Consider the following 27,760-nt stretch of genomic DNA (forward strand, 5'->3'; position numbering starts at 1 on the left):
TTTTCTATTTTTATCAGAAACATGATTAATAGTGTTTTTTTCTACTGGTTTGCTGGGTTTTAACTCCCCCCCCCTCTCCACACACACACACACTGGATATGCTTCCTAAAGGCACACATCCACTAGAAGACAGGTAAGAGACTGCACGATTACGACATTGTAACTGTGCAGTCATTTGTCAGTCTGTGATGAGCCTACACTGAGCAAGCAGTCGTTCAGTACAGGCACATCAATCATCTGCAAACATGTTGAACCTGACGTTATCGTCAGGTTGTACAACATATTTGCCCAATGATACTGTAGATGTCTAAACGACCAACGGGAGCGCGCATCGCTGGTCGTTTTAGACATTTTTTTAAACGATTTGTGAACGATTTTCAAACGATTATTGAACGATAATGATATCGTTATTGTTCAATCGCTCAATTTAATCATCTAGTGGATGTGTGCCTTAACACTTCTACTCTTCCACCACCATCAGCCATCATATATATTTAAATAATAATCTACTATTAGGAATATAAGGAGTAGTCTGCTTGCCTAAACCAGCCCTGCGTGGCCTGTCCACACAACCAGACAGGCGCAGAGCCGGACATCACAACCAATACTTCTACTTTTTTAGTCACACACCATGCAGACGCACATAATGTAAAGAGATAAGAAACAGGATATGATCAGCGCTTTGTCTTCTCTCAGATACCTGTGGCTTCCCCAGCCAGATTCTCCATGTCAACCTTGTGCAATGTTATTGTGTTCATTCAAAATACTCGGGACTAGGATGCATGGTGAATCACACATGAAGGCACCGCTGAGCAGGAGTATCTCCCAAACAAACGTCTCACAAAGGGAAGGTTCAAAACTGACTTTTGATCAGAATATGCCCTTTAATTTGTGTGTATCTGTATATTAGTATTGGGTGTGCTTAAATTAGTGATGTACGCCGAACCCGTGTTTTGGTTTTGGATCTGTATGTCCTTTGGATCTGGATCTGGTTTTTCCAAAACCACCCCTCTCGTGTTTTGGTTTTGGATCTGTTTTTTTTTTTTTTTTTTAATTGATAAAAACAGCTAAAAAATAAAATAAAAAAATCACAATTCTTTTTTTCCTACACTATTATTAACCTCAATAATATTAATTTCCACTCGTTTCCAGTCAATTTTGACCACCTCACAATATTGTTTTCATCCGGTTTAGCCCCAGAATTTGCACCAAGTTAGCTGGCTGACTAAGCTAAGCGGCAACAGTGGACGGCACAAACACGTGGCAGTTCATCTTCCAACATGGTGTTATGAATCCCAAGGAGATTCTCTTCGGAGGGAGACGATAGTCCTGCGTTGGGGTCAACCGAAGAATAATGCAGTTGTAGCCCAAAGCTGGAAAAGTTTGACAAGCTGGAGACCTGGTGGTCACATAGTTGCCTTGAGGGCTGGAGATACAGTATTTGACAAAGGTGGAGACCTAGTGGTCACATAGCAGCCTTGAGGGCTGGAAACACTTGGCAAGGATGTCAACCTGATGGTCACGGAGCAGCTTCTTATGGCTGAAGATGTTCCGGGATGCAGAGCAGTGGATATAACTATCACATTCGGTTCCAAGGAATCCCCTACTGAGGGGTTGAAAGCTGAGGTCCTGGGTTGAGGAAGGAATCGGAGGCTAGGGGCCTGTATATAAATTCTCCTCATCCACAAGTACCAGATGTTGGCGAGACCTGACCAAAGGCGCGGAGTCTAACCTGCCGGAAGGTGTTCACCAGTGACCCCTCCAAGCGGGATATGGGTTTAGCTGCTCCTGACAAGCAGGTCACGGCCCTTCGGTCAGATATCCGATACAAGTGGGAAACGGAGATGGAAACACCACTATGGCCCAGAGGAAGTACTTTGGAGAAGTACTAATACGCATTCTATACCCTTAGGTACAGAGTTGGTATAATAGGGTTGCTTCCAGTAATGGTATAGAACAACAAGAAGGAAAGTCCACTGAGGAGCAGGATGCTCTGCTGGCACTGGAGGAGGGTGGTGGTTGCACTGACTGCACAGAGTGTGGATACTGGTGCACCACTGGTACAGAAGGTGGTTCAGTGGTTGGCGTGTGAATCCAGATGCACCAGGGGATGGTTCAGTAATTGTACTCAATGGTGTGTACTGAGGGCCTGATTCAGAGCCGCACGCAAAAAGCGTGCGCTCACTCTGAATCAGGGCGGCAATTTAAAAAAAAAAAAATCCGCCTCCTGGCCACGCGCATAGCTGTGGGAGACCACCCACAGCTTTTGCGAGCGGCCAGATGATGGTCGCGATGGCCACGACCATCGAGACCATCGGGCTTGCAATGAGACCCTTGTGGTAGGGTCTCGTTCCCGCAAGACCCAGTGAGCTTTCGGCTCTAATAGAGTCGGAGGCTCACCACTGACATCACTCGTGATGTCAGTGGGGCCGCCCCCCAAATGGCAGGCGTTCCTCCGGGAACGCCTCCGTTTGGCCAGCCACCCCCCCCGCCCGCCTCCAAACTGGGGCGAGCTGTCGATCAACATCGACATCTGTCCCATTTGGATGTGAGTCCCGGAGCGAGTGATTTCTCGCTCGCTCTGGGGCTTGCGCACGCCGCGGTGCGCACTGCACGGCCATCCATCCGCTTGCGAGTGCATAGCGCTTGCGAGTGGGTCTGATTCAGGCCCGGAGTACACAATGTATGAATCCAGACGCACCGGGTGAGGATTCGGTAAATGTACTCAGTGGTGTCTACGGAATACGCAGTGTGCAAATCCAGACACACCGGAGGATGGTAACGAGATGATAAAGTAATGACTTGAGAATAAGGAACAGGAACCTGGAACTGAATGACGATTAGCATACACTGGAAGTGACGACGTTGCACAGGAAACTTCCTGTTGTCCAGAATCCAGTTATATACCCTACAGTAGCAGTCAGGGGCGTAACTAGAACTTTTTGGGCCCCATAGCAACATTTTTAAGGGCCCCCCCTAACTTAGGTCTTACACAATAACCACAGTAGTTCCCCTAAAACATTAAATGCCCACTGTAATGGTGCCCCTTATGCAATGCCCACTGTAATGGTGCCCCTTACGCAGTGCCCCCAGTAGTGAGCCCCCTGTAGTTGCCCCCAGTAATGAGCCCCCTGTAATGCCCCCAGTAGAGAGCCCCCTGTAATGCCCCCAGTAGAGAGCCCCCTGTAATGCCCCCAGTAGTGAGCCCCCTGTAATGCCCCCAATAGTGAGCCCTGTGTAGCTGCCCCCAGTAGTGAGCCCCGTGTAGCTGCCCCCAGTAGTGAGCCCCCTGTAGCTGCCCCCAGTAGTGACCTCCTGTAGCTGCCCCCAGTAGTGAGCCCCCAGTAGTGAGACCCCAGTAACTGCCCCAGTAGTGAGCCCCCTGTAGTGACCCCCTGTAGCTGCCCCCAGTAATGAGCCCCCAGTAGTGACCCCCTGTAGCTTCCCCCTGTAGTGAGCCCCCTGTAGTGAGCCCCCAGTAGTGAGCCCCCTGTAATGCCCCCAGTAGCGACCCCCTGTAGCTGCCCCCAGTAGCTGCCCCCAGTAGTGAGCCCCCTGTAGTGAAGCCCTGTAGCTGCCCCCAGTAGTGACCCCCTGTAGCTTCCCCCAATAGTGAGCCCCCAGTAGCTGCCCCCTGTAGTGAGCCCTCTGTAATGCCCCCAGTAGTGAGATCCCATCCCAGTAACTTCCCCCCGCGGGCGCGTGCGCACACACAAAAAACAAACAAAAAAAAACTTACCTTATCCCCGCTCCTGTGAAGCCGCCGACCGCCCCGTCGCCCACTCCTCGGCACTATGAGAGTGACGTCATGACGTCACTCCCATAGTGCACTGCGGGACCCGGAAGACGGAGCTCATTCCTGAGCTCCGTCCCCGGCGTCCGCTCCTCGGCACTATGAGAGTGACGTCATAACGTCACTCCCATAGTGCATTGCGGGACCCGGAAGACGGAGTGAGCTCCGTCCTCCGGCTGCCGCCGGGGGTTTGAGTAGGAGTCGGGCGTCCGCTGGTAACACAATCTCAGCGGGCGCCCGGCATATGGAAAGTGCAGGGGGTGCGATCGCTGGGCCGGCGGGCCCCTTAAGCCGCCGGGCCCCATAGCAACCGCACCCCCTGCACCCTCCATAGTTACGCCACTGGTAGCAGTTCATTGGAGGTCAGCGTTAGCTGACCGAGAGTACGCTACCATTGTCTAAGGCAACAGTCAGGTGAGAAAGACTAACATATCGGCGCCCATGATGGCAACCTCGGTAACCAAGACACCGAGCCACACATGGAAGTCCAAAAGCACCTAATGCAAAATCCTCAGCGCATCACCCGCCGCCGCACCTGACGTCTGGCCGCACAAGAAGTCAGGGGAAGCCGGTGCTGGAGTGAGTAATGACCGATCCTAGGCCGAACCCTGATGACAATAGCCTTGATGTTAATTAGGTCCATTCAGATGCAACAATGTGGATAATCCCGCCGGAAAGTGGTTTGGCAACTGTGGTGACTAGAGATGCAGAGCAGCGGAGATAGCAGTGATGTTTAGACTGAGTCCACTCAGATGCTGCACTGCGGTAAATGCCGCCAGGAAGTGGTGCGGCAACTGTAGTAGCTGGAAGCATTCTATAGTGGAGATAGCCGCGGTTATGCTGGAACCTCAGACGCTGCAGTGTGGACTGGGCCGTCAGGATGTTACTCTGCACAAGACACAATAGACTCAGGACTGGAGACGCTGGAAAAACACAATGAGGGATACCAACTCTATGGAACCGGAAACACGTGTATGATGCTATCACTGGCATCCGAGCAACTCATCAGCAGGGAAGAAAAAAGGAGGAAGAACCAATCCAGTCCCGGCAGAGATGACATACAGCCGAATGGGAGGACTTCATGAGTTGACAGCGTGGTGTCTCCGTGTCCCAGCAACAGGCCTAAGAGAATCGCCAGGAGCATCGTTGTCCAGCAAGACGTGGCCGCGGCTTGTGATACATGGCACATAAGGAAACATATGTTTTCATTAATCAAGAGGCTTGAGGGAGTTGGAGTATGTATGTAATTGAAGGAAGGGACAGGAAAGCTTGATTGGTAATACATTTTATTTAATTTTTTGATTCCAAAGCAAATTTATGAGGAAGGAGGGGAGAGCATGGGTGAACAATATGTCCCTTATCTTGCCCACAAAATCAATTTTGCGGTTCAGAATTTTTTTTTTTTTAAATTAATGGGGCATGCAGGAGATGCTGTTGGTGGCCATAAACATTTCTGGACGTTTTTGGCATTCAGCAACCGCATGTCAAAAATTGCAGCAGCAGTGGCAGCACAACTTCCAATATGGCACATCAGGAAACAAATGTTTTTATTATTCAAGAGGCCCGAAGGTGTAGGAGTATGTATGTAGTTGAAGGCAGAGAAAGGAAAATCTGATTAGTAGTATATTTAATTGAATCTTTTGATTCCGAAGAAAATTTATGAGGGAGGAGGGGAGGCATTTACAAAAAATGTTTTACTCATTCACATCAGTCCTTGCCCCAGAAGAATCTGTGAGCTCTATGCCTGCTGCTGCTGCTGGCAGTGGATTTTCATCCCAGAAGGGGACCAGGAAGGCTACTAGTAGTACTTTAAAAAACAATTGACTGTTAAATAATCCTTTGCAAGGGGGAGCAAGTATGACAGCAGTCACCCAGTTGCATAGTGGATCACTGACGCCATAACATCTATGCTGGTATTAGATGTGCATCCAATATCCGCCAATATTTCAGTGGGTTTTAGACAGTTAATTGAGGTCCTGTGTGCCCACTACCAAATCCCATCAGGATTCCACTTCACTGGAAAAGCAATTCCCAACTTGTACAGGGACATTAAAAAATTTTTTAATTAGTGGCCTCTAAAATGCCATTGTACCCACTGTCCACTTAACCACAGATATGTGGACAAGCTGAACGAGCAAACGTAAGATTTAACATATACGGTTTAAGTCATACATTGTGTTCTTCTTCCCAACGGACACAGATCTGAAGAGATGCAAAGAGCTCTTGGTAAGCAGATTGTCAGCTCAAGTGGCACGTGATGCAGTGATGGCTTCTCCAGCAAGTGCATCTGCCAAGAAAAAAAAAAACTTTCCACAAAGACCCACTGGTGATGCAGATGAGTCAACACAAAACACAAAAGCTTTTTGGATGGATGCGCTGCAGATGACGTAACAGGGAGGAGATTCCTAGATGGTTAAGGTTCTTACCTCTACTTACTCTCCTATACAAAGGGTACAGATGACTTGACAATTGTTGTTCGGATTTGGGTAGAAATAATTCCACACATAAGAAGTGGAATTTTTTGTCTTGTGCCCAGGAATGACAATGGGCTTTTCCTTATCATGGGCAATAACCGTTTCTTCAACTGGTGCCTGATTTACACAAAGAATATCCTCATCAAAAACATCCTTATTAGCATCAACTACACAAATATCCTGCTCATCCTGGTGCACTTCCACAGAAGCATCCTTGATTTCTATGTCAGAATGCTCACTTGTGGTTACATCATCATAAGAGGCAGAACCACCAGTCATAAATAAAGGCCAAGGCCTTAGCCTTTCCTTGACACTTCATGTGGTGAAAGGCATATTGCCAATTTTTTGTCTTCTGCCGCTAACTTTCCCTTTAATGTGTTTTTCTTTACCACTGTAAAAGATTGGTTCTTGATTTTAGATGCCCTGACTTAGGGCCTGATTCAGAGCGCTCGCTCTGAATCAGGGCTCTCCTCCATGAAAATGGAGTGGCCTCCTGGCCGCTCGTATAGCTGTGGGTGACCACCCACAGCATATGCGAGCAGCCAAAAAGATGGTCGCGATGGTCTTGACCATCGCGACCATCGGACTTGCGATGGAGACCCTGCGGTAGGGTCTCCCTGCCACAAGCCCTGGAGTGATTTTGGCTCTATCAGAGCCAAAATCACTCCCACTGACATCACTAGTGATGTCAGTGGGGCCGGCTTCAGACGGTAGGCGTTCCCATGGCAGACACGCCCCCGGCACGCCCACCAAAGGCGGCGTGCTGTCAATCAACATCGACAGCACGCCCCCTTTGGTGCGAGACCCGGAGCGATGGAAAGCCCGTCGCTCCCCGGGTCTCGCGCATGCGCACGACAGAGCTCCCTCCGTCATGCGCATGCGCAGTGGGGAACATCGACCCGCTTGCGAGCGTACTGCTGCTTGCGAGCAGGTCTGAATGAACCCCTGAAGCCCTAAATTCCCTTTGGCAAATAGATGATGTAGATGGATTAGTATCGTCACAACTGGTGGCATTGGCAGCAGCTCCACTAGTATGTGGTTCCTGTTCTCCTCTCAACTGACCATTCTCCATATCAACAAACACGAATGAAGTGGGGTACAGCACACATGTCAATTTGTACCAATTTTAAATATGACACTGCAGTATCAATGACCCACAGTGTCACAAGATATTTTATGAATAAGAAAAGAATAACACACTGTGCTACCACTTAGTGTCACAAGATTATTTATGAACAAAAGAATAACATACTGCGCTGCCACTTACAGTGATGTCATTATGTTTTATATATAATGCATGTTATTTAGCACTTTGTTGCGGTCTTGTAGTCGGCGTATAGACTAACCATTTATTCACGATTGAGGAAAGAAGTGAAAAGTTGAGTATTAGACTGTGCTACCACTTACAGTGTCCTAACATTTTTTATGAATAAGAATAACACACTGCGCTATGACTTATAGTGTCACAATACATGGACAATAAACTGCGGTCTGGCCGGCAATGTCACCAAACAAAAATTGACATTGTCTGACTGTTATAACCAGCATGTAAAACCCGGCCTGTTTCAGAGTGTAAGAAGAGGATCACTCTTTTATGTGCCAATTTGCCAGTACAATTGTAATTTGTGTGTAATGTGTGAAGGCTTAAAGGGGCAGAGAATCATGGTTTTAGGATTCGGTTTGTCCGGTCTGGTACCCTGGGGTTTAACTGAGGTGCAGGTGATACGAGGAGGATGTATGTAGTTCTTGTTCATGGAGTACACAGGTATCGCGGCACACTAGTGGCATGCACTAGCAACCACTGTTATACAGGGATAAGGACCTGGAACCGAGGAGTGTGAGCCTGAAGCCTTCTGGCTTCATGTGCCATGCTGGAAATTAAATGTACAGAGGTAGGCGCCACAGGAGTAGAGACTGGCGATGTTAATAACTCACAGATATAATAGTAGGAACTGGGGATGCTGGAGATAGGTGGATACAGTGGCACCTGTGACTAAGTGAATGAGGGCATGGTTTGGAAATACGTGGGCTTGGTCTGTGTCGGTTCTATTTGAATATTTTTTCAAAAAATATGAGATATGGTAAGAACTTACCTTTGTTATCTCTATTTCTACGAAGTCCATAGGGTTCCACTGGATACCTTGGGTATAGGCAATGGCGGCAGACATCCAGACACCACAGAGTTAAATTTTCAGCCTCCCAGGATGCACTGGGGTCCCTCTCCTATACCCCGCCCCCGAGCCTCTGGTCACTCAGTTTCGTAACAAGCCATAGGCCGGAGCAGGAGCAAAAAAGAGAGAGAAGACAGTCTGGAACACACAAGAATCACATTCTCACCATAAGGAGACGGAAAAAACGGTGACCAGATCAAAGCCCATCTGCAGTACAGGTGCGACAGGGCGGGAGTCCTATGGAACCCTATGGACTTCATAGAAATAGAGATAACAAGGGTAAGTTCTTACCATATCTCATATTTTCTACTGCAGGGTCCATAGGGTATCCACAGGATACCTTGGGGATGTCCCAAAGCAGTATCCTTTAAGGGTGGGGACTCTCCTGTGCTGTAAGGAGAATCCGCCGCCTGAAGGAAGCATCCTGAGAGGCGAAGGTATCAAAAACATAATACCTTACAAAAATATGGACAGATGACCACGTGGCTGCCAATCACAGCTGAACCGCTGAAGCGCCACGTCGAGCTGCCCACGAAGGACCCACAGACCTAGTGGAAGAGCTTTAATAGAGGATGGAACAGGAAGACCTGTGAATCCATCCTGCCAAAGTTAGCGCAGTGGCAGGCCAACCCTTTTTATGGAAACCAGAAAGGACAAAACCGAGAGTCTGATTTCCTAAACGGACTGGTACGGTCAACTTAAATCTTAGAGCCTGTACCACATCCAAAGAGGCCTCACCAGCCGAAAGGACTGGGGAAGTAAAGGCAGGTACTATAATTTCCTAATTGATGTGGAAACTAGACACCACTGTAGGTAAAAAACCAGGGCAAGTGCGAAGCACTGCCCAGTTCCTAGGAAAGATGAGAAAAAGGGAGGTCTACATGACCCAGCCCCCCATTCTGAGATCCTACCGGCCAAATCAATGGCCAGAAGGAATACATTCCTAGCCGTAAGCCATTTGAAATCCACTGAGCCCAGTGGATCAAATGGCGGTCCTCAGAGGGCCCTAAAGACCACAGCCAAATCCCAAGGAGTCACAGGTGGAACAAAGGGATGCTGAATATAATGTAAACCCTTCACAAAGGTGTGGACATCAGGAAGAGTAGCAATCCTACGATGAAACCAACAGGGCAGAAATCTGCACCTTCAGGTAAGTAAGGCGAAGACCGTTATCTAAGCCCACCTGTAGGAAAGCCAACACTCTGGATATCCGGAATACTCGAGGAGCATAGCCTATAGGGCGACACAAATGAAAGAAAGTATGCCATTCCTGATGGTAAATTCTTGCAGATAAAATCTTCCGAGCTCTTAGCATGGACATAGGCCCTGTGAACTATAGAGCTGGAAAAAAACTCCTAGACCTTAAGAGGGCAGTCTCAACCGCCACACCGTCAAGGACTAACAACCCAGGTCTGGGTATCAGCCAGGATCCTGAGACAACAGCTCCAGTCGTAGAGGTAACAGCTTCGGAGTGTTAACTGAAAAACTCCAAAGATCTGAGTAATAGTGCCGTCTGGCCCACGCACAAGCTATCAGCAGGAGCGCGCCTCCTTCTTGCTATTACTGGAGGAAGAAGGGATAACGGAGGGATGAGGTACACAACTTGGAAGGTCCACTGGACCAACATACGTCTACCATAAGAGTCTCATCTCTGAAAGGCTCCACTTGTTCACCAGAAGATTGAACACCTCCTGATGAAGAGGACATTTCCCTGAATGCACATCCTGATGGCTGGGAAAGCCGGCTTTCCATCTGAGGTTTCCTGAATGAACACTGCCAATGACGGCAGGGATATAGCCTTCCACCCAAGCCAGAATTCGGGACACCACTGTTAGTGTCACCCGACTTCGGGAACCTCCTAGGTGGTTTACATAAGCCATCATGATGGCGTTGTCAGACTGTACCTGCACGATATTTCCATGGAGGACCAGTCCTGTATGCTGGAGAACCTTGAATACTGCTCAGAGTTCTCAGATGTTTATGGGAAGCGCAAAAACTACTGGTGTCCACCTGCCCTGGAACAAGTGTGGACCCGTCACTGCTTCCCAGCCACGGATACTGGCGTCCGTCGTCAGAAGGACCCTGTCCGCAATCCCAAAGGGGGTGCCCCTTGTTTAGATGAGCTCTCCACAGCCACCAGGCCAGAGAGAGACAAACCTCCAGGGAAAGCACTATTGACTTTATCCTATGGGGCAACCCATCCCATCTGGAGAGGATCAATTTTTCTAGAGGTTCAGAGTGACACTGGGTACTCTCCACCATGTCGAACAGTGACACCCTGGAACCCAGGAACCACATTGCCGAGTGAACAGACACTCGGCGACTCTGCAGGCAACTGCGTACCTTTGCCTGTAATGCAGAGATCTTTTCCTCAATCACAAAGCTCCTCAGATGTTGGGATATGGAGCATCCTCTGTGAAGAATCAGAGAGGACCATTTCCAGTGTATCAGTCAGCCCTAACGTAGCAACACAGATATTGTCCATTGCAGAAGGCACTGAAGTATCTCTGGAGACTCTGGTAACACCAGGAGGTCGCCCGGATTAGGTAACAAGCAGACCCCCTGCATCCGCAGGTGGGCTGCCATAACTGCCATGACCCTGGTAAAACTGGAAATGCTTATCGACCACTGCAAACCTGAGGAAAAACACTGGTGTTCTAAGAAAATAGGGACATTCAGGTAGTCACCCTGAATATATCCAACGACACCACAAAATTCCCAGGCTCCATTGAATGATGGAATGCAGGGTCCCCCTCCTGAACCGAGGAACCCTTAAAACTTTGTTGAAGGATTCGAGTTTGAGGATGTCCAGGTAAGACCCATTGGGTTTCTGTACCAGAAAGAGGATGGAGTAATACCTCGTTCCCCTTTGGGGCAATGGAATAGGTACTATAACTCCTGCCTGGAGCATAGAGTGTAACACCCTCAAAAATTTAAGGGCCTTGTCTTGAATTGACAGAAGACCTGTAACGAAAAACCGTCTGGGAGGCGTTTACCGGGAGGAGAGGACATACCTTCAAGAAAACTGGAGAAGCCGGCCTCCAACTCTGGGGTCCCCCGAGAGGAGGCCCGTCCCGTGAGACTGAAGGCTTATAGTCCAACTTGGGAGTAGGACGTCTTGTACTCCAAGCATGTTCTTATGGTTGAGCAGATTTCCTGGCTACTGACTGTCTTGGAAAGCTATATTTTAGACTTACCCTGGCCTCACAGGGCTGAAAAGACGAAGCCCCAGACCCTGATGGGACTGTAGCCGATGGCAGACACGCAGACGTAGCTGCTGCCTGCGGGGCCAAAATTGTGTCCAGATGAGGGCCAAACAGGACCTATCCCGTAAAAGGCAAAGCATTCCAAATGGAATATGCGTCCGCTTTCCAAGAGCGCAACCACAGGGAGCGGCGAGCCGCTACTGCTGCCGAGCCGCTACTGCTGCCGAGGAGATTCTGGAAAGGAGTAGGCTATATGTAAGACTGTCTCATTATGAATGTGGCTAAGTCTCTGAGAATTTGCCACTATCCACCTGCTCTGCTGGAGAGTCAGTGTGCAGAGATCCAGTTACCTACCCAGCGCTCCATGGCTCTGGCCCCCCTGCACACGGTCATAGCCGGCCTGGAAGCCCCTCCAGCAAGGGAATAATTGGATTTTAGATATATTTGCACCTTGCAATGTGTAACCGCCTTCAAGGAGGACCTGGAGGGCATGGGCAACGTAGCACTCCTCACTAGGTGTGTAACATGAGAATCTACCCGTAAAAGTAACTCCCATTCGGAAAAATAATTATCCGCAAAGGGGTATTTTCCACGCCACCTATAAATGTTCCACCTGACCAGATAGAGGAATTACAGTGGCAATCGGTACCGGCGTTCTGGTACCGGCGGGGTGTAGGAGTGACAGCATGGACGTCAATACTGACTGTCCTATGCTGGAGCACTCTAGTTGTGCAGCCACAGCTGCGAAGAAATCTTCAGGGGCCTTGAAAAGACCCCCCTCTGTACGGTGCGACTGGTCCGGCCAGGCACCGTCGAAAACTGAGTGGCCTGAGGCTCGGGGGCGGGGTATAGGAGAGGGACCCCAGTGCATCCTGGGAGGCTGAAAATTTAACTCTGTGGTGCCTGGATGTCTGCCGCCATCGCCTATACCCAAGGTATCCTGTGGATACCCTATGGACCCTGCAGTTAAAATATGTGATTTGATTAGTCTATTTCAAAGGTTCTCAAACGGTCCGCAGGACCCCAAACAGTGCATGTTTTCCAGGTCTCCTCACAGAGGGCCTGATTCAGAGCCGCTCGTAAGTGGCCACTCATTCGTTCCGAGCGATGTTTGCCCAACTGCGCATGCGTATGGATCGTAATACGCATGCGCGAACCAGTCAGTGCGGCCAAAAATCATTTGTTCGCTAAATAGCGAATGCCTGCTAATATGAGTGACAGGAGGAGGCGTATGTGGGTGGTAACAGGGGAAGGTGCTTGAAAACGGGGAGTGGAGATCCGAACGCAGGCGTGCTTAAAGGTCAAAACAGGCGTTTTATGGGTGTGCATAATTAATACAGCAGCGTCACTGACCACGTCACTGGGTTATTTTATAGTCAGAACTGCTCGCAAATTTGTGGTAGGAAAAACCAACCACAAGAATAGCGAGCAGTTCATAAGCTGGTCGATGTACTCGATTAATCTAATAAATAGCGAACATGACGTAGGATGCGAGCGGCCAGGGGGCGTAGTTTTCCAAAAAACGACCGCAAGTTTTGTTCGCTCATTCAGACATAGAGGCGTGAACAGACCGCAAAGAGCGAACGGTTCATTTGAATAGCCACCCCTATTTTCTGAACGAACGACCGCAAATAGCGTCCGGCTCTGAATCAGGCCCAGAATCACAAGTGAAAATTACTCCACCTGTGGATCTTTTAAAATGGGTCAGTGAGTAATTAATACACTTGTGCACTTGCTGGGTGACCTGGAAAACGTGACCTGTGTGGGATCTTGAGGAGCGAGTTTGAGAACCACTAGTCTATATGGACCAAAATTTCTAATCAGGATTGTTGGCAAGTTTTATTGTTAGTCAGCTCCCTCGAAACTGAAACCCCCATACATGCTTGGAAGGGTTACTGAAAATGCCAGAGACACACTTAATCAAGTCACTGCCAAAGAGGACATGCAAGTTCTGCCTTGTATTTAGGTTGTAGAAGTGGCATCCAAATAACACAATGCTGGGATGCAATGTAGTCAGTCAGAATAGGTAATGATGTCATGATGCAGTGCCATAGAGGGGCACAGAGCTGCCCTGGGCCATTACCCCACCTGTGTCACACTTGGCATCCCAACTTCACACAACAAGAGCCAGGAGCAGGAAGATGGGCACTAGGAATATCCTGAGAATGTGCCCTGTAACTTTCTATGTAGAAAGTGCCTCCCTAGGTGTTCTGCCCCTCACTAATACCCCTTTTACACCAGAGCAAAAACCTGGGTTTCTGCTGGGTCTACCCGGGTCATAGCTCAGTGTAAGAGGGTCCCTGAAAATTAACCCGGGTCAAGTGACCCAGCAATCCAACCCAGGTAGCTACCAGAGTTGGACCCAGGATGGACCTGGGTAATGGTGCAGTGTAAATGGTGCGACCCGGGTTATCCGATCTGGGTCATGCCTAAAATTAGCTAATTGGTGGTTGTGGAGCAGTCACCTCCCACTTTTTATGACCTCACAAGTTTAGCAGGGCAGACCTGGGTTCAGTGTGAACAGGGCTGACCTGGGAGTATCGAAGGTGCAGTGTAAATGGGGTCTCACTTGTATTGGAACCATGTCCAAAAACCCAGGTCGGACCTGGATTTTTGATGGAAAAGAGGTATAAGTGTCTGACAAATTTGGAGCAGACAGCATAACCAATTCTCTATCTTCCAATAATCCAGTCAGATGTGGTCTGAAAAACGGAATTTATTATTCAATAGAGGAACTTGTATGAATGTACAGAGGTACGTACGTATAAACGAGTGTGAGGTAAAACTGTAAATGTAAACAATAAAAAGGCAATTACAATATGCACATGGAAATGCAAGGCAAACATATACATAACATGGAATATGCAAACAACATGCAAGGTATAGACTGTAGTGTGACATAGTACAGCTAACATACATACCTGGCTAAGCAGGTCTATGATGGCACAGTTGAAGCTTAGAAACTCACCATCGGATGCTATACCAGGTTGAGCACATGGGATGATTTCTGCCTGGGACCATGGGGGTCATTCAGACCCACTCGCGAGCGGCAGTACGCTCGCAAGTGGGTCGATGTTCCCCACTGCGCATGCGCACGACGGAGGGAGCTCCGTCGTGCGCATGCGCGAGACCCGGCGAGCGACGGGCTTCCAATCGCTCCGGGTCTCGCACCAAAGGGGGCGTGCTGTCGATGTTGATTGACAGCACGCCCCCTTTGGTAGGCGTGCCGGGGGCGTGCCTGCCAGACGGAGGCGTTCCCATGGGAACGCCTACCGTCTGAAGCCGACCCCACTGACATCACTAGTGATGTCAGTGGGAGTGATTTTGGCTCTGATATATCACTGTGGCTGGGAAACCCGACCGCAGGGTTTCCCTCGCTAGTCCGATGGTCGCGATGGTCAAGACCATCGCGACCATCTTTTTGGACGCTCGTATATGCTGTGGGTGGTGACCCACAGCTATACGAGCGTCCAGGAGGATGCTCCATTTTAACGGAGGAGGGCCCTGATTCAGAGCGAGCGCTCTGGTCAGAGCGTCCGGCTCTGAATCAGGCCCCATGTGAGAATAAGAAATGGCTGCTTACAGCTCCTTTAGCCCAGAATGCATTGCTAGACTGCTAAGGCATTTTAGGAAGGACAAAATAGATCAGATTTAAGATGCTACTGTCCTGACCACTAGGTGGGGCTGCTAATATGAACTAACATAACATAACAAACCCTATGTTGAAGGCATGACACTTCCTATCTGGTATCGCTGATACCACAAATTTAAACTAAGTAGGTAACAGTAAAAACAGTTCAGACACTGGTCTGAGAAACAACTTAGTCTCTCCTTGCTTACAGATCTTGACCTCGACCTTACAAACTTTCCCATCCTTGCTTGGGAACGTCTTGGTGACAAGACTTAAAGGCCACTCGTTACGTTGTGACTGGCAATCTCTGACAAGCACAATGTCACCAGGTTTTAGGTTAGGTTTGGCAGCTTGCCACTTGGTCCTTGGCTGCACGGTAGAGATATATTGTCTTTTCCACCTGCCCCAAAAGGTGTTTGCTAGACTTTGAACTTGTCTACATTGTCGTTTGAAAAAGTCCTTGTCACTGAACTCTCCGGAAGGAGCATAGATAGTCCCGGTCTTTTGAGTAAGAAGAGTAGCAGGAGTAAGCAGAAGCGGATCTTCTGGGTCATTAGAAACTGAAGTCAAAGGTCTGGCATTGACGACAGCTGAGACTTCAGCCATGAAAGTTGTTAAACTATCGTGAGTAAGTCTTGTAGTACTTACTTGTAGGAATATGGAATCAAGGATTCTGCGTATGATGCCAATCATCCTTTCCATTTTCCCATGTACCTCCCATATGAGAAGAATGAGGCGTGTTGAAAGTCCATGTACAACTTTGCTCACTGAGGTATCTCTCTACACCTTTAGTGTTGGTGTTTGTAATTCTTTGGCTGCTCCAACCAAGTTATTACCTCTGTCAGAGTGGATGTGTTTTATAGGGCCAAGGATAGCAATGAAGCGTCTGAGGGCATTGATGAAGCTTGAAATGTCCATCGATTCTATAACCTCAATGTGAACAGCTCTGATGCTCATACAGGTGAATACAACTGCCCAGCGCTTGCTGTTTGCATTTGCTCCTCTAGTGTGTCGTGTGACGACAGTCCAGGGGCCAAATACATCAAGACCAATGCGGAGGAGAAGCAAGTGAGTGGGGGCAGGTCCTGATGGTGGGTCCTGATGGATTCACATCATTAAGAATCGCATCATTAAGCCCCGCCCCCTACATGGGGACCTGTGATCGCCGTGGAAATTCTCCTCATTCTGCCCACGTCACTAGGAAGTGCCTAGCCTTCCAGAGGTGCGGGGGCTTACCTGAAAAATCAAGAGCCTCCCGCGAAAGCCGGAAGGGTAGGCATGTATGCCCTAACCCCTCCCCCCCTTCACAGTGGACTTGACCTGGGCTAGAGGGTGGCTTCCTCTCCAGGGAGTCTCCTTTAACTCCTTAAAATTTTGGAGTCACCCAGACATTGTGGAGGGTAAGACATACTTGCCGACAATCAGCTCCCTCCTTCCGGGAGGGAGCTGATTGTCGGCTAACAGCGGGGGCGTGTCTGTATAGTTACGACACATTGGGGTGGAGCCAGGGGGGGCCGCGTGATCGCGTCATCATGGCCTGACCCCCTCTTCACTATACCGTTATTTTCGGCATTGTGAAGCAGGGGCGGGGCCACAATGACGCGATTCAGCGCAAACCGCACGCTGTGGGGATTTCTAGTTTATTCTGGGGGGAGGTTGGGAGGGTTGCCTGCCTTTCCGGGGGGTAGGGAGCGGCACCTGATATTCGGGAGGCTCCCGGCCAAATCGGACTTAAGCTCCGTACACACTGAGCTATCAGACAACGATCAGATATCGTTGTCTGATCGTCCTGCATGTGTTGGATGTTCGATATCGAACATCCAGCACATGCACCAACCCCCAAATGACTATAACAACCCGCGATCAACTATCACGGGTCCCTATAGTAACTAGGCTAACCTGGTCGATATCGTCCAGGTTGGCCTGCATGCACGGATGATGGTCAATATTGATATCGGCCATCCGTGCCCACGCATCGATCATTTGGGGGCTGGAAGGGCCCAAAAACAGGAAGATACAAACGATAACGATATGATCAATATCGTTATCGTTCATATCGTCCTGTTATATCTAACCGTGTGTACGCACCATTCGGCTGGGTACCAGTGGCGGCTGCAGAGGTGGGGCTGCAGCCCAGTCCAAAATTTACCAACTGCCATTTCAAATGCTGCCAAACATAGATGGCTGGGACTCGCTGGCAGTTGGTGTGACTCCCCTATTTGAATTTTGGACTGTACTGCAGCCCCAGCCCTGGAGCCGCCACTGCTGGGTACACACTAGACGATGTGTATCCAGCGTGACATCGCCGGTGACGGGACCCTGCATGAAACAAGTGCATACACACTTGCCGATGCCGGGCCGATGGGGGAAAGGGACGCACCATACTGCATTCTGCAGCACGACATCGTTGGTGACATCCCCCATCGGCCCTGCAGTAAGGCAAACGAGTGATGTCGCTAGCGACCCGCGGGATTGCGCATATCATGAGTACACACTAGACGATGTACCCGAAATGTCACTCCGATCCACGGGATCGGACAACATATCGTCTCTAGTGTGTACCCAGCTTTAAGAAGATATGTTTAATTTCTTCATAATTGTATAACTATTCTTGTCACCCATTGATGTGATGACCTTTTCTGCATTTCTTGTATGTAATATACTGTATGTGAGAGACAACAAAATGGTTCTCAAAAACAAAGTTTTAAAAAAATGTATTTATGCCCTGGCAATGACACACAGAACACCAGGCCTAAGGTGACAACAGCGCAAAGCCAGACTGGTAGCAATCAGTCCTCAGTGCCAGTGGCAAAATAAATGCAATATGGAAGCTATCTTTGTACCCTTGTATTGTATTATGGGTATCACTGTTTTCATCCTCACCAGCAGATGAACGTTACAGCTGTGCCCACCTCACAGTAATAACAGTAATGATCACCATATAATAATAAAATGCTTTGCAAAGAACCTATTCCCTCTGTGTAGGTGTGGGTAAGATAAATATATTATTATAGAAATCAGGTCTGGTAAGAGAGGCTCAGTGAGTGATTAGATGCTGTCTGGAAACTGATTATGCATCAAGAGAGTGGCAAATACAGTGTTTTGTAATGAGGTGGGGAAACAAGTAACAGCATGCTCATTATATGATGCAATTAGCACAGGTACACTGTAACCTACACTTGTAGCTCATATATATATATATATATATATATATATATACAGTACATTCCCATTCATTCTCACATCTGGGTGCTTCTGGCCAAAGGATTATATTAGTGAATTAGCTGAGTCCTGTAAGAATGGGAAAATCTTGCTGTGATATATATGGGGTGCCTCACACTAAGGACCTCATTCAGAGGCGCTCGCAAAATGCGAGCGCTCGCTCTGAATGAGGGCAACCGCATCTAAAAAATGTTCCGGCCTCCTGGCCGCTCGCTAGGCTGTGGGTTACCACCCACAGCTTTAACGAGCGGCCAGGATGATGGTCGCGATGGTCAAGAAGACCATCGCGACCATCGGGGCTTGCGACGAGACCCTTGTGGTAGGGTCTCGTCTGCCGCAAGCCCCAGAGAGCTTTCGGCTCTAATAGAGCCGGAAGCTCTCCCACTGACATCACTGGTGATGTCAGTGGGGCCGCCCACAAACGGCAGGGGTCCGCTTGGGAACGCCTGCATTTGTGAAGCCACCCCCCGCCACGCCTACAAAACGGGGCAAGCTGTCGATCAACATCGACAGCTGCCTCTTTTTCTAGTGAGCCCTGGAGCGAGAGAATTTCTCTCGCCCCGGGTCGTGCGCACACGCAGTGCGGCCGCTGCGCATGCGCACAGCCAAACATCGACCCACTCGTGAGCGCTCAAGCGCTTGCGAGCGGGTCTGAATGAGACCCTAAGCCCCATCCTAACCTAGTAAAGTTACATTTATTGATTAGCTGAATTCTCTGTATTTGTATTTATTAGGAAAATATATACTGCAGGTTGTGTCACGTGATAAAAAGGGAAATTCATTTTAATGATGAGCCATCAAAAAGGATAGAGCACTGGGTAGAACAAACTTATCCTCTCTATCTTTCTCTTATTTTTCAATTGGGTGCTTGCAGGGAGAAGAGGTATGCCAAATAAGACTCTGTTTGTGAAATAGAATTATCAAGGGGTCTATTTATCTATTTAAGACTCACATTTATTTTGTACGACAGTTCAATAAATAACTCTTGTTGGGGCAATTACTATAAGAAGATTAAGATGTCCCTTCGGGTTCTAGCCCTACCAATGGACCATGCAAGCTCATAATCTAGGCTCCCGCCTAAGGATCCAATGATGGCATTAGTTATGGGGGCCAAGCGCCAAAAAGCTACCTTGATAACTTTGGCTAGTCTTTAGCACCTCCTGGACTCTGGCATTAGGCATTTCTTACATAGCCCCAATACAAATATTTATTTAAACTATGCGGAAATGGCTAGTTCAGCAGGGTTGAAGCAAATATTTGTATTTGTTTTAGGCTTCTATGACCCCTATGAAAAGAAATTGCAACACTTTTTCCATGTGAAGGTGAATTCTGAAGTAGAAACAGTCTCAGCCAATCAGTATGCAGGGTGGTTTCTGAGTAAATCAATTGACTATCGCCCCCTATCCGAAAAAAAAAAAAAAAGATGAGCTATGCAGCTGTGGATAGTGAATGGAGTTCTGTTATAACTCTGGAATAGAGGTTAATGTTACTAAATAGTCTTTTCAGCCTCAATGTACAATCTGTGCTTATTTTATCTTTCCGTCACTTTTATCTGTAAAAGTGAACTAGGAATGCTCAGCCTTTTTTGGTAACAATCCCCTGAGATTTGCTGCCTGTTGTTATAAACCAGAGGAGCAGTGAGTTAATAGCGGACTGGGAACTACTCCAACATGCTACATGTAGAAAGGCACAGGATAATAATGTGTGTAACAGTGTGCCTAATTAACAGTGGCTGTACAAAGGTGTATAACCCAATTAAAACCAAAGTGTCAGGATCGTGTTACTTCCCTTATTATCTCATTGTTAAATCCTTTCCCCATGCGTCAACATAACAATAGGATACATGGATCTTTTCCTGGCCAGTAGTTTTGCATTCCCTGGTGCTATATTCCTCTACACTGCATTCAGCAGGTAGTGCAGAATGTGCGCTAAAACATATATCAATGATTTAATATGATGCTTGAACATTACTCATGTATGTAAATCACACTTGCCAACCCTCCCCGATTGTCAGGGAGACTCCATGGAATAGCAGCAATCTCCCTGTCTCCCTGAAGAGTCTAACAATCTCCCTGATTGCACCTTATCCCCATTATGAAGCTGTTATATAAAAATAAAAATTAACAGAGATATATACATTCAAATGTGATCATTAGTGTCAGTTCCCTGCATTGGTTATAAGGCACAATGATCCCTATGGCTACATGCATTTTCTGAAAAGTATCAGGGGTCTATTTACTAAGCAGTGTTATGAGACAGAGTGAAAAGTGATAAGAAAGTGATAAGGTGCCAGCCAATCAGATCCCAACTGTCATTTTTTCAAACACAGCCTGTGAGATGACAGTTGGGAGCTGATTGGCTGGCACCTTATCACTTTCTTATCACTTTTCACTGTCTATTAACACTACTTTATAAATAGACCCCATAATGTGTTTTCATCAACAAATAGATCAACAAATAGATCTTACTAACTGCTTTTGGGCTCATTTACATTTGGATGTAAGTCAATTTTATGACACACCTCTCAGATGTAGCAGTACTTGCTTTCACAATCTCCCTGAAATGCTTTTTCAAAAGTAGGCAAGTATGATGTAAACCATACATGCCTACCCTCCCGGAATTTGCAGGAGGCTCACGATTTTACGGGTAACCCCCCGCACCCCCGGAAGGGTAGGCAGTTCTCCCGCATTCTCGTCACTTCCTAGTGAAGTGGGCAGAATGGGGAGAATTTCCGCGGCGATAGCGGGACCCCGTGTAGGGGGTGGGGCTTAATGACGCAATTCTACATGAATCGTGTCATTTAGCCATGCCCCATATTTAAATTAGCGCCAATCATGGCAATTTGCCATGAAGAGGGTGTGGCTTAATGACACACACCCATCAGGCCCCGCCCCCATCTCAACCCACCTGCCTCTCCTCCTCGGGGATGAGACAACAATGGTAGGCAAGTACCATTGCCGCAGTGGGTAATGGGAGAGCCGTCGTCATGACGACGTCTCTCCCATAATGCAAAGCGGCCAGAGGAGCCGGTGGAAGTGTCGGGACCAGGAGCGGGAGTTTCAGGTAAGTGTTTTTTTTTTTAAATTAAGTCTCTCGCTACTGTGGGCACTACCAAGGGGGGGGGGATTACTATGGGGGCACTACCAGGGGGGGGATTACTGTGGGGGCACTACCAGGGGGGGATTTCTGTGGTGGCACTACCAGGGTGGGATTACTACTGGGGGCACTACCAGGGGGGTGGATTACTACTGGGGGCACTACAAGGGGGGGGAGACTACTACTACTGGGGCACTACAAGGGAGGAGACTACTATTACTGGGGGCACTACAAGGGGGGGACTACTACTACTGGGGGCACTACAAGGGGAGGGGACTACTACTAGGGGCACTGCATAGGGGGGAGGGGACTACTACTAGGGGCACTACATAGGGGGAGGGGACTACCACTGGGGGCACTGCGAGGGACCACTGCTGGGGGCTCTATATAAAGGGCAATACTGGGGGTACTGCATAGGGGGGAGACTACAACTGGGACCACTATTTAAGGGACATTGCATAACGGTTACCACTATTGGGGGCACTGCATGGGGGGTGGACTGCTACTGGGGGCACTGCATAGGGGGTACCACTATTGGGGGCACTATATAAGGGGCTTACTACTGGGGGCACAAGGGGCACTGAACAGGGGGGACCACTACTGGGGGCACAAGGGGCACTGCATAGGGGAGGATCACTACTGGGGGCACTACTGGAGGCCTGCATAAGGGTGTTATCTCCTGTGGCACACGGGGGCACTGCATATGGGCACTACGACAGGGGGCTGCCCCTAATCTTTATTTTTACCTTACATTAATCCCATATGGACCCGCCTCCTCCCTGAAACACTTGAGGGGGGGCGGCGCCATAGCATGCACGTTCTTCGGGCACCCTGGCTACACGCTACTCCTCTGCCAGGGCCGCCTGCATGCATTTGCCCCCCAGGCTAAAAGTTGCCAGCCAGCCCCTGAGCCTAACCACTGTCTGGCAGTGGGTACTGTGGGCCTGATTCGGACCCACTCGCGAGCGAAGGACACTCGCAAGCAGGTCGATGGTGCCCGAATGCGCATGCGCACGATGGAGGGAGCTCCGTCGTGCGCATGCGCGAGACTCGGCGAGCGACGAGGAATACGTTGCTCGGGGTCTCGCACCAAAGGGGGCGTGCTGTCGATGGTGACTGACAGCACGCCCCCTTTGGTGGGTGTGCCGGGGGCGTGGCTGCCAGACGGAGGCCAGACCGTCTGGGTCCGGCCCACTGACATCAGTAGTGATTTTGGTTCTGATAGAGACAAAATCACTCCTGGGCTTGCGGCAGCGAGACCCTACCGCAGGGTCTCGTCGCAAGCCCGATGGTCGCGATGGTCTTGACCATCGCGACCATCATCATGAACGCTCGCTATAGCTGTGGGTGGTAACCCACAGCTATGCGAGCCGTCCAAGAGGCCGCTCCATTTTTAGGGAGGAGGGCACTGATTCAGAGCGAGCGCTCTGGTCAGAGCGTTCGGCTCTGAATCAGGCCCTGTGATTTTTATCATAATGATCTATTGATCACTATTATGTTACAAGTATATCTGTGGGTATGATCCGCTGAACGCACTACAGGAAGCGGCACAATGCTGGATAGTGAGTAATGCTCACAATCCCTGGAAATAGATCTGTAGCACTGATTACAGAGAGAGTTTACTTTACTTATTAATCATCTTATCTGATCTATTGTTCATGTATTATTTGGATTTGGTATCTGAATGTAAACATTCAGGATAGTTTATTTAAAACAAGATAAGAAATGGTAGATAAATGAGGTTAGTGGGGCAAAGTTATTCCAGGGACTCTGGCAGGGTAATATAAGATAATAGAGAATTACTGCACGTTCTTCTTCTTCTTCTTATCCTTTATTTATATGGCTCCACAAGTGTTCCGCAGCGCCTTACAGAGTACATGAACAATATGGGGCTTATTCTGATTGGGGAGTAAAGCAAAAATGTAAAACCATGTTACACTGCAGGTGGGGCAGATTTAAACTGTGCAGAGACATTTATATTTGGCAGAGGTGTGTCCAAACTCAAATTTAAGTTGCAGTGTAAAACTAAAGCTGTCCAGTAATTGCCGCCCCCCTCCCATAACTATAGACTCTGGGCCTGATCCACTATTGAACACTATTGCGTGTGCAGCTACAAATTCACATGGAACGCAGCTGCAAAAGTATACTAACATCTGCCATAGCTCATCCGGCATTAAGACGCCAACTGCTGCTTTCTCACACCCCTACTACCTCGCACTCCTGCGTACACAATGGTACCATCGACGCACAGTGGCCCGTCACGCAACAGTTACACCAGGTCTGACCAGCCGCAGAAACTGCAAGTCTCATCACACGCAGTGAGTACTCAAGCTGTGTATGCAATCGCAGTGGCTAATTTGTGCACGCCCAGGAAACAGCGTTCAAACGGGCAGACAATCCTGCGTTTTTCCAGCCACTCCCCTGTCACCACCCCCAAATGCTCACAGCCTGTCACTCACTCTGTGATGGATTCCTCTGTGCGTCCGTAAGTGCAGTGCGATCAAAGTGCATGCGCAGTGTTTAACAATCGATCTGCGTACGCAATTGCAATTGCTTACGCTGCTGAGTCAGGCCCTCTGACTAGACCAGCCCCTGGGTATCACTAAAGCAGTTTGTGTCTCTCCCCCTTCCCGTATCACTGCAACAGCCTGTGTCTTTCCACCTTCCCGTATCACTGCAGCAGCCTGTGTCTCTCCCCCTTCCCGTATCACTGCAGCAGCCTGTGTCTCTCCCCCTTCCCGTATCACTGCAGCAGCCTGTGTCTCTCCCCCTTCCCGTATCACTGCAGCAGTCTGTGTCTCTCACCCTTCCCGTATCACTACAGCAGTCTGTGTCTCTCCCCCTTCCCGTATCACTGCAGCAGCCTGTGTCTCTCCCCCTTCCCGTATCACTGCAGCAGTCTGTGTCTCTCACCCTTCCCGTATCACTACAGCAGTCTGTGTCTCTCCCCACCTATATCTTTGCAGTAGCAGCAGCCTGTGTTTGTGTTACCCCTCCTCCCACTTTTCTGGATTTTCTCCTTGCTCCTCCTTAAGGCAGCGGCAGGCTCCTCACACAGCGTTCTTCAGTGCATGTGATGCCATGATGTCACGTGCGCAGCGCATATACGGAAGCAAAAACTTCATTGTGCCAGGTGATCCCGGTCACTCCATGCCTGTGCCCTGTTGATTAGTCCAGTGGTGCAGGCACACAGCCCAGTCACAATCACCGGACCAGACATCTCCGAACGTCTCTGTGCCCCCTCAGATCCGGCGCCTGGGACATGTGCACCCCTTAGCCCACCCCTAGTTGCGACCCTTGCTACATGCACAAGCAGCCAATGTTTATCCATACCTCTGAATCTGAAGAGGAAAGCCCAGGAACAGAACATTTTATCCCTCCTGGAATGGTTCATGTTGGGAGGTATGATCACACGCTGCTATGCATAGCAGAGCAGCGGTGAATGGATAGCGCGCCGCATACACTAGTCATCCTCACTGTGCTGTGAGAGGTTGCAGACTGCCCAGCAGCACCTGGCGTGCTGGGCAAGCGTGACAAGAAACGGGGTGTTGACATGCGGTTATGCCCCCAAAATGGCACACCAGGGGGCATGACCTTGCAAGCACATGAATCATGATTTTTTAAAATGTTGGGAAGTATAGTTTACCCTGCATGCCAATATATAAATATATATGCCCCCCTTGCATTGCAACATGGTTGGTTCGAGATACTTGTTTTTTTTTTTTGCTGTGCTCCCAACTCAGACATGCAGAGGCAAGAAGAGGAAGTGAGCGGGTACAAAGTACCCAGGCCCAGGCATGTCGAGGGGCATGGGCTGCTTAGGAGGCTCAGCCATTCCACCAAGATTGTGTGGCACAACATATAAATTCATGCTTGGTCACGCCCCTAGTAATGGTTCCTCATAAATCTTCCAGGCGACATGGTTGGCTGGTAGCCTATATTGGAGGTGGGAAGCTTCCAGTGCACCACACAACTTTACTTTCTTAGTGAATGATAATTCGGAGCACTCCAGCGAGACCTTATATTTTGTATTTAATATGTCTGGGCCCCTTATAATTTATGTCCCTTCAGTTGTATTTTGTGCCACAATTATTTGACATTTCTAGTCATACATGCTGATCCATCCAGCTCTTCTCACAGAATGTGCAACATATAACACTCGCAGACGCTTCCATTTTCACAGGCGCGCTCCACGCACATGGCATAAAATGATGAGGCATTTACAAAACAAACAGGAATAAAACACATCTGCTCTGCAGATAGTGCTGTCTCAGGATAATATGGCTTCCAGGCCAAAGAGTTAGACTGTGCCCCCTCCTCGAAACGTTTCATTTTACTGCCATTCATTGTCTATGAAAACGCAATTGTCACCGCTGAGCCCAGCCCCGCTCGTGCTAGTTCTGTGATCTGTTCTTCTGTGAGGAAGTTTATAATTCCATAGTTCTCCAGGATGCTGGGCTGTGCCATGTCAGTGGTCAGAGCATAGAGCTTGTTCCAGAGCCGAGCTTTCTCCCCCATGTGCTGCATGGCACCTCAACTTCTCAGCTTATAAACAAGAGGAGGTAAGGAGAAGGGCACACGGCCCAGCATTAGGGTGTGCCCGGGCACACCCTGCATACTTTCCACTATGTTCAAATAATTTCCAGGGACAATTTGTTGCATAGCCAGTGCATGTATAATGTATTATTATTCACAATCCCCCCATAGTTCCTACTATTAATTAAACATCTTGTCTGTCCGCTACCGGGTGCATAAATACCTGATTTTCCAGCATTTCCACATTTTTAATATTCCATTTTCTTTCTTCCTCCTGATATCCTACCCTCTAGGTCTGTACAAATCATGTCAACAAAACATATACTGATAAGTACATTCGACATGGGATCCACTTCAAAATATTAACACTATCCCAGCAAATGCCGGACAGATGCCAATTATGACACTGCCAGCAGACCATTCAGTCCCACCATGCAGCGAGTGCCCCTAGGCAGTTGCCCGGGCTGCTTGCCCCTAGAAACGGCCCTGGCAGTAGTGACCGCACTTTTTCATTTTCATAAATTAACTATTATTTGACAGCTCAAGACTTCTAAAAGCTAATAGGGTATGGTGGTTAGAGGTAATAGGGTATGGTGGTTAGAGGTAATGGGGGAGGGTGGTTAGAGGTAATAGGGTATGGTGGTTAGAGGTAATGGGGGAGGGTGGTTAGAGGTAATAGGGTATGGTGGTTAGAGGTAATAGGGTATGGTGGTTAGAGGTAATGGGGGAGGGTGGTTAGAGGTAATAGGGTATGGTGGTTAGAGGTAATATGGTATGGTGGTTAGAGGTAATAGGGTATGGTGGTTAGAGGTAATAGGGTATGGTGGTTAGAGGTAATGGGGGAGGGTGGTTAGAGGTAATAGGGTATGGTGGTTAGAGGTAATAGGGTATGGTGGTTAGAGGTAATGGGGGAGGGTGGTTAGAGGTAATAGGGTATGGTGGTTAGAGGTAATGGGGGAGGGTGGCTAAAGATAATGGGGGAAAGTAACTAAAGATAATAGGGAGAGTGGTGATGGATAACAACTCCAATTGTGCCATGGGGATGCCCTTATCCAATCTGGAACAACTCAAAGAGCTGCAAAGTTGGGAGGTATGTTTATAAATTGTGGGGGGAAAACTAAAGTAAAAACGAGGAGAACATACAAACTCTACACAGATAGAGGCCAGAATAAAACCAAAAGCAATGCACCACCAGGTCACTGCTATGCCTTTTTTCATCTTAAATTGAACATGAGAGCAAGACAACCCTGTGCATCTAATACATTTACCCCTGTTGTATGTTTGACCATTTATATTATATTGGTCTGAATGCAGCTAAAACATTTCACCACCCCTGATGAAAATGTCTATAGATTGTAAGCTTGTGAGCAGGGCCTTTCTACCTCTATGTCTGTCTATTATTACCCAGTTTGGTTCTACTAATGTTTCCAATTGTGAAGCGCAACGGAATAAGTTGCGCTATATAAGGGACTTTGGGGTCTATTTACTAAGCAGTGTTAGGAGACAGAGTGAAAAGTGATAAGGTGCCAGCCAATCAGCTCCCAACTGTCATCTCACAGGCTGTGTTTGAAAAATGAGAGCTGGGAGCTGATTGGCTGGCACCTTATCACTTTTCACTCTGTCTCCTAATA

At 48.5% G+C, this 27,760-nt stretch overlaps 1 protein-coding gene across 3 annotated transcripts in view; it reads left to right on the forward strand.

Annotated features, from left to right (window-relative positions):
- Nucleotides 1-27,760, forward strand: part of TBC1D1 (TBC1 domain family member 1) — a 257,909-nt gene that overhangs the window by 57,476 nt on the left and 172,673 nt on the right. The window lies entirely within an intron of this gene.

The sequence above is a fragment of the Taudactylus pleione genome, unplaced genomic scaffold (genome assembly GCF_031769625.1).
Source record: "Taudactylus pleione unplaced genomic scaffold, aTauple2 ptg000302l, whole genome shotgun sequence".
NCBI lineage: Eukaryota > Metazoa > Chordata > Amphibia > Anura > Myobatrachidae > Taudactylus > Taudactylus pleione.